Source organism: Megalopta genalis, chromosome 17 (genome assembly GCF_051020955.1).
Source record: "Megalopta genalis isolate 19385.01 chromosome 17, iyMegGena1_principal, whole genome shotgun sequence".
Lineage (NCBI taxonomy): Eukaryota > Metazoa > Arthropoda > Insecta > Hymenoptera > Halictidae > Megalopta > Megalopta genalis.
This window is the reverse complement of record NC_135029.1, coordinates 2,804,954-2,818,044: the sequence shown is the minus strand read 5'-3', so window position 1 is coordinate 2,818,044 and position 13,091 is coordinate 2,804,954. Positions and strand designations below refer to the sequence as shown.

General features: G+C 35.6%; 1 protein-coding gene across 2 annotated transcripts in view; it reads right to left on the bottom strand.

Annotated features, from left to right (window-relative positions):
- cic (Putative transcription factor capicua) overlaps positions 1-9,169 on the bottom strand; it is a 132,111-nt gene extending 122,942 nt beyond the window's left edge. The window contains exon 1 of one of the 2 annotated variants that reach the window (XM_033474770.2): positions 8,021-9,169. The gene's annotated coding sequence lies outside the window, so the exon portion shown is untranslated. The remainder of the gene's footprint in view (positions 1-8,020) is intronic. The other variant, XM_076527095.1, reaches the window with a different exon arrangement.
- Positions 9,170-13,091: the final 3,922 nt, after the last annotated feature.

Genomic DNA, 13,091 nt, shown 5'->3' with positions numbered 1-13,091 from the left:
AGGGTGACACTTATAAGCATCTCTGACCTGGTAATTGTTTCTATCTATCTATATCCATTATTGCGTATCTAATTAGCGTTGGCACTTTTGTGAGTTTTGTTATGACTAATTTATTTATTACTCTCCAGTTATCTCCGATCTCTTTCTATTTTTTGCTTATTCAGGAATAAAATATGCACTTTTAGGATGGCACTTATGAACATTTAGTGTATTATTCGCGAGCAAGTCGTGAAGTAAAGTAGACGTTATCAAAGTGAATTTCTTCAAAGACAATTGTTTTTTATTTTTTACAAATATTATTAGTGTCAACATATAAAAACGTTTTTGTTTTATGGTGTATTTTTATAGAGAGTAAATTGGATTTTTAGTGTATAAAAGGTATGTTTTCTAATGTTGAAATAAGGAATGTTGGGCTATGTGCTGCACCTTGTTTTGAAATTTACCATACAAAAGAAAATTTTGAATAGTTTTAGTTTATTATATATTTTCAGCTAATAAATATTATTATTATATTATTACAAATTTAGGTAAAATTAAATATTTTTCAGTTTTTTTTTCGTCTCCTCCTTCCCCTTCAAAATAGTAACTGGTAATTGAAAAACAGTACGATGGGTACAAAATTCGATCTGCAATGCGATTCAATATTCACTATAATTATTTATCCACTATTTTTATTGAATTTTTAGTAATTTTTGCATTTTTTTTACATATTTATTGAAATTAAGGTCCAAATATGTATTTTCTTAGATAAAAAAAATTGATTTTTTTTGGTCGTTTTTTTTTTTTAAATTGTGCATTAAGGGGTTAACAGCGCACGCTTCCTATAGCGGCACGGGTGGCCTGTAGGAGATTTTGTTGTAAATACGCGTGGCAGTCAACGTGTTAACGGAGTGATTCGTTGTTACACGATTGAAATTGTTATTGCCGTCGTACGGTTTCCGAAGAGAAGACCTCAACCATATAAATTACCGGAGATTCTGAAAAACGATGAAAATCATCGCGAGACGAAATTCCCGTGGAATGTTCGAGCGCGTCGTTTCAGAGTTCAATAATCTAGCCGCACTCGATAATGTCAAAATCGTCATTGGACCCGGTCGATTCTTGCGTTCGCACGCAACCGGATACGCTTCCGAAAATATTTCATTCAACGTTCGGACCCGGTGTCGCCATGTGCCAAGCATTGACCGTGGACGACGTCTAGCGCGTGTCTATAGGCCTATTCCGTCGTCTATTAAAAGAGTAGTAGGTTGCAGTCTCGCGATTACCTGCGACTGGCATATACAGTGGTACGTGTGCACAAGAGAGCACCGTCTCGCAAACGACGGCGAACACGATCAAGACGAAGACGAAGACGGTTCCGTGCGCGGGCGTCTCGACGCCGCACGTCGCGTCGCGACGCTCTCTCCCGTCGTCAAGCATCGGATGAGGGGGCTGCGGTCGTCGCAGTAGACGCGGTTAGCAACAGATTTTACGAGGAATCGGACTTTCATTACGAATTCATCCTCTTCCCGTAATGAGAGCGCGGCTTTTGCACTGAAAATCAATCCCTACATTTCTCAGAAAAAACATTATTTACTAAAAATTACATTCTAGTAAATGGATTCATGTTAGATCTATTTTCGCAAATAGATTGACAATAGAAACTATATTTTGTTATAACTATATGCATAGTATGTACTTACACACATTTATAGCATCATATTTTGTCAGAGACTATTTAATTATTTATACTCCAAATTAATTCTTTTGTAGATCAGATTCATCTTTTGGCAAATCAAATTAATCCTTCTCCCGGTCATATTTACCTTTTTAAAAATGAAATTTGCAGGTTCCATCCATCCTTTAGCAAATCTATCCACCTTTTTAGAAAAAAATTAAACCTTTGGGCCTTTACAGGTTTCATACATCAAATGAGTCGTTTCGTGGATCATATCCACCTATTTGCAATTAAATATAATCCTTTCGTAAATCGTATTCATCTTTTTGCACTCGACATTAATCCTGTCATAGAGCACATTCACCTTCCTGGAAATGAAATTGACCTTTCTACAGATTTTATCCATCCTTTAGCAAATCAAATTCATCCTTTTACGAATAAGATTATAACCCTTACACAGATAATATAATATGAGTTCAATTGCTTATTTATAAAATAATACAAATATCATTACAAATAATGAATCTTCAATAATTATTTATAAAATGTCATTCATGAGTATGATACGTAAAAGGATTAATTTGTTAAAAAGATGAATAATTCAACCGTTCACAGGTCAAATCATTTAACTCCAGTTTTTTAAAAAATATTTTACCATCAAAGTATTTGATTTACTCTCGGCTTTTTATAATTCTTAACTGATATGATTCTCACAAAAATGAGTTGCAGATTTACTCGAGTTATAACAGACCCAACATAAAAAAGGCACAAAAATGTGTTAATCTCATTCTAGACGATTACTTCATTGATATTTTATTCTTAGCTAGTGTATCATATAATGAAAACGTGGAAGATTATATTTTTACCACGAAATTAATTAGAAATAAAATGTTGAGTTCACTCATGACCCCAGTATACCAGTCAAAGGTTAAAATAAATTTATTATTATATATATATATATATATTAGACAATTTATTATTATACATGTGTATTATAATACATATTATTAAATTAAAGCTACGCCTATAGTAGTATAATCTATAATATTTATATCACTTTATATTTAAAAGAAATTTTTTGGAAAACAATATATAGTTACTATTTTATCACTTTTTTCTACTTTTTGATTTGTGGAGATAGTTGATTTGGTAAATGAACGGCTCAATTATTACTAATCGGTTAAAGGATCGATTTTATATTATTTTATGACTAATGATATCGCGAAGCTGTTTCTATTGGACATTATTGAATATATTTCTTTATTCAAGCAAATATTATTATAAATATTGCTCGGTAAGTTTAGCGTTACATAATAAAGGATGTAAGCAAATCAAAAAAGTAGAAAATAATTAGATATTTTACGTTTACAGAGGCAAGGTACCATTTCAGTAGCAAATCCCTCCCTCTCATCGTCAGAAATATCGATTTTGTATTTTTGTTAGAAGGTTTTAATGCTTCGTATGCCAGACGAAGCTTTCAGAATGCTCAATGATTGTGCTATACATATGAAGAAAGAATTATTAATGACCACATTTATGGAAGCGGCTAATAGTTCACGGCGAAAATTGCTATTTCCGTTGAAAAATTTATTAAGGTATCCTTAGCTGTGATTCATAGATTTATAACATCTATTAAACCACTGTCAGCAAATTTGATTCTAAAGTTCTAAGTTTACATTCGATATCCTGTATTTGATGAAAATTATTAGTATTATCATTTTTATTAACTTTATTGTTATTGTTATAATTTTCATTAATCTCATTGTAATTACCTGTTTATTCAGTGATTATGCTCTATTCTCACAGTGTCTCCTTTTACTCCTTCCTGTCTTGTTAATTTTATTAAGGACAATAGATTTATTGAAACAGAACATATTATTTAAATAGCATTAGAAGACTTGATACCGTTTACTACGCTAAAAAATGTTTCCGAATCCAGGATACTATTCGATAATACACTTGTATACATATGAGGTATTGACGCGTGGAAATATTATTTAAATTTTGTTTATACAAAATCAAAAATGTATTTAAACCTCGTACGATTTCAGATATAATGTATGCTTGAATAAAGACTTTTATCTAAAGTTTGCTACTAGAAACATTTTTACGATTACAGGAATTGTAAAAGAAAAAATCAGAAATCATTGATTTTGTCTGGTTTAATAATACTAGTGCTAAATATAGTGTTTGTTACACACATAGTATGGCCCATAATGTCATAGGTACGAAATAGAATTCCATTTTTACAATTATATTATTGTGTAATAGTTTGACTATTATCATTTTTGTTGCCAAAAGTATAGAAATATTATAGCGTTAAAATATTCGATTGAAAAGTACGAGAACGTTCCGGATGATCTAATAGCTCAAGACCAGAAGTCGTTTCATTAGGATCGGTTTAAATGAAGGATCGAAAGGGTGCCGCTTGGCTGATCCTTCCTAAATTAGCTTTCATCGTAATAAAACGAGTGGAGGAAGCCCGCCACGAACAGACTAATAACATTCTTGTTTCGCTACTGTTACGCGCCGGCCAAATTTCGGAATTATTTCATAACACGTGGCCACTTGCCCAATGTCTCATTGATTGGCAACTGATAGCATACGTGGAAACAGAAGTAGAATTTCTGATCACTTAGCAGACGTTATTATCTATTCATATCTTATGTTTCCTTTCGAGTAGCCCATTAAAATCTGCCATTATTGGGTACATATAATTTATTTTTTATAATAACATATATTATTATGTATGATATAATAATAACAACAACAATGTAGAAATATTATTATTTTCAAAAAATTTCGATTTTAAATGTTAAATATGAGAAAATATAGTGACTAAGTTGGTGATTTATTCACTAATTGTCAATAATTATTATTAATTGTATAATATTTAATTATAATAAACATAATAATGATTATAAGGATTAATAATCATTAATTATAATATATATATAATAACTCATCATAAATGTTAAAAATTGCATAAGTTTAGTACAACAAAATATTGAATAAAATCCAATAAAGCCTGTATTTAAAACTTGATGGAAATGTTATTCCAAGCAACAAATATTTATTTAACTTCGGCTTCAAGTAATACATTAATTTAGTATCAATATTTACATGAATATTATCAAGTTACCTCTTTCAAAATCTTCCTATTACTTATTTCGAAACCTCATGTACTCGCATCGAATCTAAAAATTCGTCTCGAATGTACACGGAATTATTTGCCCATGAAGAACGAGGAAGGGGTTGTTACACTTACTTCACCGTGAGATGTATAAAACAAAAATGGAGGACGCATATGGATACCAACAATCGTATTGCTTCGACATAACTTATTTTTATACTTTGCAATGTATTTCACTAACGATGAAATGTAAATTATGTTAAGTCTTTAACTGTTTTAATGAGCGATATAATTTGCGATAGAAGCTGCTGAAGATTGACTTATCAAAGGCAATTAAACATGGTAGGCCCTAATGAATCGAGAGTCACTAGAAAAACGCGCGCTTGCGGGATGGTTAATTAGTCTATGCCAGAAGAAAGAAAATATCCACGCATTACTTTACTGATCTGTGGTTTCAGTACGGATTTAATAGCTACCGTTAATATTTGTTATAGCTGAAATTGAATTATAAATTAAAATTTCGTAAGCAGCGATTAAGCTGGAATAAATTGTTCGAATTCAATTGCCAGACGAACGTATGTATTTATGCTTATACTGATATTAAGCAGGAATGATAACTAATGAACCTAACTAGCACCCGGTAGTTATAAATCCGTACTGCGATCGAAGCTGCGATTTATAACGAGGACCATCGGTAAATTTTATACTGCATTATAGATATATATGTTTTTAGAGAATACAATCTTCCATCTACTGTTTTTGTGTTGTCGTTTAGAAGGGATCCAATAGAAACGGCAAAGATATGCACCGCGTGACATCATTGGTTCGCCATGCAAAGGAGTTGCACCGCTTTGTTCATCGTTTGCACGCACTGCATCGGTGACCTGAACGGCGAAAGTTCTTTTGTTTACCTGAGAATTAGTATCTCATGCACTTGCATGAGGCATCTTTACGAAATCATATTTTCACAACGCGCACAGACGCACAATGTACGAGTTGCAATCATAATAAGGGTGAGTAATAACCTGTATGTTATCGGGTAGGCAATTGAAACCTAACCTCTAATTAGCGCACATTCCGCGCGTTCGCTCGGAAAGCGTACAAAAACTGATTGCTTAAAACGAAGCGAAAAAAGGTCGGAAAGGAACGGAGTGCTGGAAGATAGTAAAAACATAGAGCAAATCTACCGCAAGACTATGCCACTTCACCTCCTTGCAGTCGATGCAATATTGCAAGAAGCAGTTGAATCGCATTTAACCACCAAGTGATGAGATTTCGCACGTACCGAAGTTTCACGCTTCACGGACGCTAATATTGCATCATTTGAAATCTTACATAGTGTAATAGTAAGAGTAAGTTCATTGCTGCTGTGGTTTCAATTGCAATAATAGACAACCTGTCCAAGGAACAAGTAATTAAAAATTCATATTTCCTGGTTATCCGGTATAACATGAATTTATTATCTCATTCTGAATAAAGAAGAACCTGATTCAATAAGATGACGTCTGAATGCTGAAAAAAGGTGAATCGTATGTATCGCGACACGAGAGATTGTACAAATCTGATACATGATAATACGCAAAGATGTCGTATAAATGTATCGACTAAATTTCTTGTAGCCGGCGGATCGTAACTTTCACGAGCGCTCGTTCGCTTTTCACGTTGCACATACATATTGTCGGGTCACGCCTAAGCATTGTATAGAGATAAGCATACGTATCTTTGATTCATATACAATATTGCTTGTGTCACGAATGCGTTCAATCCCGTGGAGCTCACGTGCCGTAAATTATTCGGTGAGAATAGCAGAGCAGCGGTGTCGCATCGTATGCGCATGTCCGCACTCGAGGCAGAAATTAAACTGTGGATCGCTACGATCGAAATAACTCTCCACGAAAAACAGGTTTCCACGGGTTTACACCATAGATGAATCTATATGTAGATCCCATGATACCAACTTACTATAGTACTTCCCTCTGATCGATTGAATAACATATGCTCGGGTGTCATAACCTCTTCCGCCAAACATCGTTGCAAGCATTTTTGTAAATATATGCAATCTAAAGAAGCCACCTCAGATCTTAGTGATCTAGAAATATATTGTTAAGGTCATCATTTTTAACTACTTTTCCTATATATACATACATAATAGGTGTCCCCTTTTGGTTTTTGAGATATTCGTAAAAGAGTTAGAGATTCAATCAGACCAAGAAATTCAACTTAAAAGGGATGTTTTGGATTGTTTCTCGCGTTCAAGACCTAACGTTTTAGATTTACGTTACAGAAGTTCGAAACGAAATCACTATTATATTATTGCTTTACTCATTAGATCTAGGTTAAGTCTGGATTCGTTCCGAAATAGAAAAATTATTATATTGTTGCTACAACTTCAAACTAAAACTCAGACAGTTGGCAACACTGATAGTATTTGTCCGCAAAACGTAGGAATCTTCAATTGTTTGCATTCTACTTTGAACCACAATATCTATCATCTAAACCTTTATCCATCGATCATTGTGTGATCCCATGCTGAGGCATACGCCACCACAGTCGTCTAGATATACACAGGGTTCATTGTGGTAGTGGCAATAGTTTTTCGCGAACATCATAAAAATCACAAGAGGACGCGTATTATATTTATAAAAATATGTAGTTTAAAACAATGACCTTGAGAACATATTTCAAGGTCATTAAAATCTGAGTTGGTTTCCTTAAATAGCATATTTACCAAAATTAAATTTGGTTACATGTTAGCAGTATACGCAATGTTTGCATGTACGCGCAATGTTTCACGAGCGAGAGACAAATTTGAGAAAGATAACGAAAAATTTGATTGATGTGTTCGTAACGTGAATACCACACCGAAAGACTCCACGGTCATCTACCTCTTCCTGTCTCGCTCTATCTGTACCATCTATTTTCAGGTCATATCGTGCGTACTTACGCTACTAATATTTCGCATTTCATTCGCATATATTACACGTAGATCTACCCAGAAGTTTGCGCTGGCGCATGGTTTCACATCAGCCGAGTGGAACGAGACTTAATTGCATTTTCACCTACGTTGCTGGCTGTGAACAGACTCGGTGCCTAACCTCACTCGTTTATTCTTTTTGTCTGCTCTTCTCACCGAGAATGACGAAACCGGGTCTCGCTCTTTCTCCGACCGAGCTGTCTTACTCTTTCGCTCTCGTGTCTTGTGACAGCGCCGGCCCTGAATCGGTCTTTACCTGCGGCCTCCGTCGTGTCCGTGGCAACGAGCTCGCCCGAGTTCGAACAAAGGCGAAAATGCGGCTGCGTGTTGATAGTGTGGATGGGGAAGAAGGGGAGGAAGAAGAGGTCGAAGAAGTAGAAGAAGAAGAAGAAGTGGAGAAGAAGGAGGAGAAGTAGAAGCAGGAGGCGATAGCAGCCGATATACTCTTCGTTCCGTGTATAGGCGGCGTTGCTGTCACACGGAATTCTCCTCGCTTGGAAACCACTACCGTAGCACCAACGCACCTTCTTCCATGTTGCATGCACGCGAAAATCAACGCCGAGTATCACTAGCATCGACGGTCTCACTTACGACGAGCGCGACACAACTCGCCAACGTATGGCCGGGACAGCGACAACGCGACAGACGGGAAGAAATTGAACGTCAATCGGTGAGATCGTGCACTCGCATCGGCTTTTCGCGGGTGTATCTCACGGCACAACCTCCGGTCCAGGACTGATGCACCACGAGAACGACGTACGGATATCCGCGTCCCGGCTACCACGAGAAAGAGAAAGAGAGAGTCGTGACGCGTGCGACGCTCGACCAGGCGCCATTTACAGAAACGCACGCGTCGATGCGACCTCTCTCTTCATCTTTACGCCTATCTCCTTCCTACTAGATACTACTGTACTTTCCCCCCCTCCCCCGCCTTTCCGTACACACACGCCGCGTGTATCTCCCTCTCTTTCACGTTTACGGCAGCTCGGTCTCCTTCTATCTCGATCGTTCTTTCCCCCTCTGACATATCTATCCGACCTATCCCAATTACAGCGAACGTCCTTGAGGTGACTAACACCTTGTCGTCCGCTGGTTGCGAGCACGAAGGGGGATGCATGAAAGCGTCGTCGAGGAGGTGGAATAGATGGCGATGGTGGTGGTGGTACTGGTAAAAGAGGAAAAGGGTTAGGTGATTGGAGCCAGCGAACCCTCGTTGCCGAGAACACGCGGTGACGAGGTAGTAGGAACCGTACTTTGATGTTACTCCAAGAACAAAGATAGAGAAGCAAAAGAGCGGCGAATGTCCGCCTGTTAAGCTATGTACACACTAGAGCACGTATCGCGTAATATTTCTCCAGGAACAGGGTCCGCGGCTGTTCGACCGACAAAAATTGATAGGCGATTTTATGGCGCCGCGTGTTCCCCTATCTAGTATACGGAGAGTAATACTTTAAGTCGTTATGATCATCTGAAATATCGATGTATTGAGAATAGAGATTCAGGAGAATACGTACATGTGTTTTAAAGATTGCGAAGGCATTAACCCTTTGCACTCGCATGGCGACTCTGAGGCGATGTTCAGAATTACCATATGATAATTTAGAGCAATTTTCATATTACAATAAATAATTGCTAAAATAGTGGACTCATCATTTTTTCTTGTCTGTAAAATGTTCGTTGTATTTCTTAATTTCTGTTAGTTTCTGAATTTTATGATTATCAGATCTTACGAAATTGGTGTAACTTCTTTCTAAAACTCTATCAAACCACATCAACCAGGTTCGTTATTTTTCGCTCAGGTACACACAACTTTTTTACTCGGCGCTAAAAGGATTAAAGTAGTAGATGCAAAGCTCGAAAGATTATGAAACAGTGATGACAATTAGGTCGTGATTTGAAGGTAGGATCGGAGGTTGGCACAGAGAAGTAGTAGACTAGGCAGGTTCATAACCTCCTCTTCCGGACTTTCTTTGAGCCCCAGCTTAGAATTTCTGCGTTGTAGTGTCCCAAAAATAATTAGAACGGATACATAAGTGAAATAAGGTTCAAGGGAGCAGTTTAGCATCTAATATTAGCTGTCTACTGTCACGATGCGCTTTATTACTTTTCAGGCCTAAAATTCTTTTTATAACCCCACTGTTTCTGCTATCTCCTCATATTGTTATTGCTAGATCAGCAAGTGTATTAGCGACTTGTTTCAAAGCACTGTCAGAGAACAAGCCACGCAACATGAATCTCTTAATATGTACACAGCTTAACGCATGGGCTTTCTCGAAGCTGTAAGTAAAAAGAGAAGGGTAGGATAACCATGCTTCTTAAGCGTTCGTACGTGAGAACGAGTAGGTTATTCACTGTTCTATGGAAACGTTTGAGAGCAGCGATGTGGAGAGGCGATTTTTCAAGAGTACATAATTAAATCAAATAAAATACAAACATTATACCTAGTTAAAAACCCACTAAATATTTACAAACTAGGAATTTAACGAGATTTCATATGAAACAGACTTTCATTGTCTCTAGTTACATATCAAGTATCATTATTTATTATTTGGATTTTTATGAAACTCTTCGTAGAAATTTTTATGTTTTATCCCCTTCCTCAGCATGATGAAAACTCATCTTTAGTCATTAACATTTTTTTTTTTTGAATATATTTTTGAAAAAGGTGAATACAATAGCAGGATTATCTCAAATTATCTTCCGGAAGCTTAATAATTAAGTAAGACTTTGAAACATTGTATTAATTTTAATTTCAAACGAAATGTAGTTGCTTGAGTTATTTTTTATTAAGATTATAATGGCAATTATTACTAACGTAAATAAAGAAATAAGTAAAAATGTCGATTTTGCAATTGATCTTGCAAATATTGCCAATCGTGTGAAAAGTCTGCAAATAATAAAACTGGAATAAAGGAGATCTATAAGAAAATTTTCGTAATATTTATAACAACATTATATTACGAAGCATTAAAGCATAAAGACGTGATATTGAAATTAAGAAGGAAAACAATATCATAAATTGTTCACTTCATTGTATGATAATTAACGACAATTACAAGCTGAATCAAAAATAGACTATTATACTTCATTTTCACGTATACTGACAACATACAGACGATTAAAGAAAATAGGTACTTGATCCACTATTTATATAATTTTGTATGTGTCGTACGAGAGAATAAAGAAGTGAATAATTACAATATGCTGATGATTGTAGAATATGTTTTTGGTAGATTTTGGACATGCTCAAAAACAATTTCTCAACTTATAAAATTGTTTGAAATGAAAAATATAAAATGTCACTCACTAAAGATAAAAAGAAACTTATCGTTTGTTTGCGTAAACAATGTATGCCTCTACGACAGATTACAGGAAAGTGTGAAATGAGTCAACAAGAAATGGGAGGCCACAATTTGAATTTGCTTTCGACTGAGGTGAAAGAAATTTGATACGGTACGTGATTAAAATATTTGAAAATTCCAAAATCCGTAAAATGGAATAATTGGTTCAGAAATAGATAAAACAGAATCCAACACTTTGCGTTAAATATTTCAAGTTACGAAAACATTGTCTTACGGAATATAATAGTAGTATAAGTGTTGAGAAATAATTACATGGTTAGATGGATAAAACAAAGATAAATTGGGTTGGATCAGGTGGAAGATGAATGAAACGATTCATATACATGTATTGTACATATGTTTAGAATTAAACAAACTATGAAATTGTGGGGAAACTTTACTTTCGTGTCGATGTTGTTTCATAGAAATGTATTGGACTTCTTAGACTTCCTAAATTTAGTTAGAACGAATCCTAATGGCATAAAGTGTAGATAGTATTCTGCAAATATTTTCAGAAGAATAATTTACTTTTAACTAATTACCCAATTTAACAAGTCACCATAACAAAATTGGAAAGAATTTGTCGATGCAGATTATTTTAAAAGAAGATAACCAGAATACAAAGTCGGATATTTACAAATCGAAAGCACTAAAAAAACTAAACATAATATTTTTTTTTTTTTAAACATTATGTTCTGTTTATTAAATTCAATTTTTAATTGTAATAAACCAACGCATGTGATTGAAAAATTTATATTCTGATCGGTTTCTTAATACGATTAGCGTTATACGTCTAGGTATACTGTTGCCAGTCATTGCATATGTACATTTTTTTGTAGATTCTACAATTTAGAATCATCTTTTAGATTCTAAACGAAGTGATGTCATGAAACAAATCTATTTTATCCATGCCTCTCCCCTGTTTTAAAAGTCTCCGAGTGAGAACGCATCCGCACGTCTGGGTGAGTCAGAATATAGCCTCGTTTCCATTTTAAATACGAAACAAACGAATGTATTAATAAAATTTCATTTGTTAAGCGATACAATGTTATCATATTTACATTTTATCTACATCATCTAGTAATATTTGATAATGCTACATTCATTTTAATAATACGATCAAGATAGTTCGTGGAAGGACTGTGCATTCAGTAACACACGCGAAAATAACGATAATAAATGTATATGCCTATCGTTACAACATACTTTGCCTCTACGGTTTCCGCCGTATCTTATCCCAACGTTATATTTCACCGAAGTGATACATCACCGTCTAATGCCAATTGATTATTATTATTATTATTAGTTGTCGCAGCGCATCCGTGACTACTTATTGCTCCTACAGACAGATTTATACGTTTCCCGGTGGTTTACTGGTGTTTACACCGTACACCCGGTTGCCGTACTTTCTCTAGAAACATCACAGAATCGAATTCTTCTTTTTTGCGCACGTCCGTTCCATCGTTTTCGGAGAGGAAAAAAAAGATGGGAATACAAACTCTTGTAACAGATACAATTGAATTTTCATGTCCTCACTTCGATTCCCAGCGAAACCGCCGCGCGAGCGTGCGCGTGTATTCCACTTTCGACGAAAAAACAATCTCTTTTCCTTCTTCTCATCGAGTTTACGCGTGTAACAACATCCGAGAGCAACGCGTATGAGTCATCGTCGCGCGTTCAACCGAATACGCACGTGAACAAAAAAAATAAAGGATTCTCACACGTGGAAAAAACATGACCTACAACGCATACGCCGCTCTGTTACAATGAACAAGTGGGCATCGCCGTTTACAATATGGTACTTGGTCCGAGCGGTCGCTTGTGGGAACGGACAAAGGCAGATAAGATTGCCGTTTTATGCTTTAAACTAATTGCGCGCTGACAATATTCGAAATGAATCAGTAACGCGTAGGGGAGTCCCGTAGTCGCTCTTATTCGTTAAAACGTTTCAATTCGATGCGTAAATCCGTTTTCGCGACGATCGCG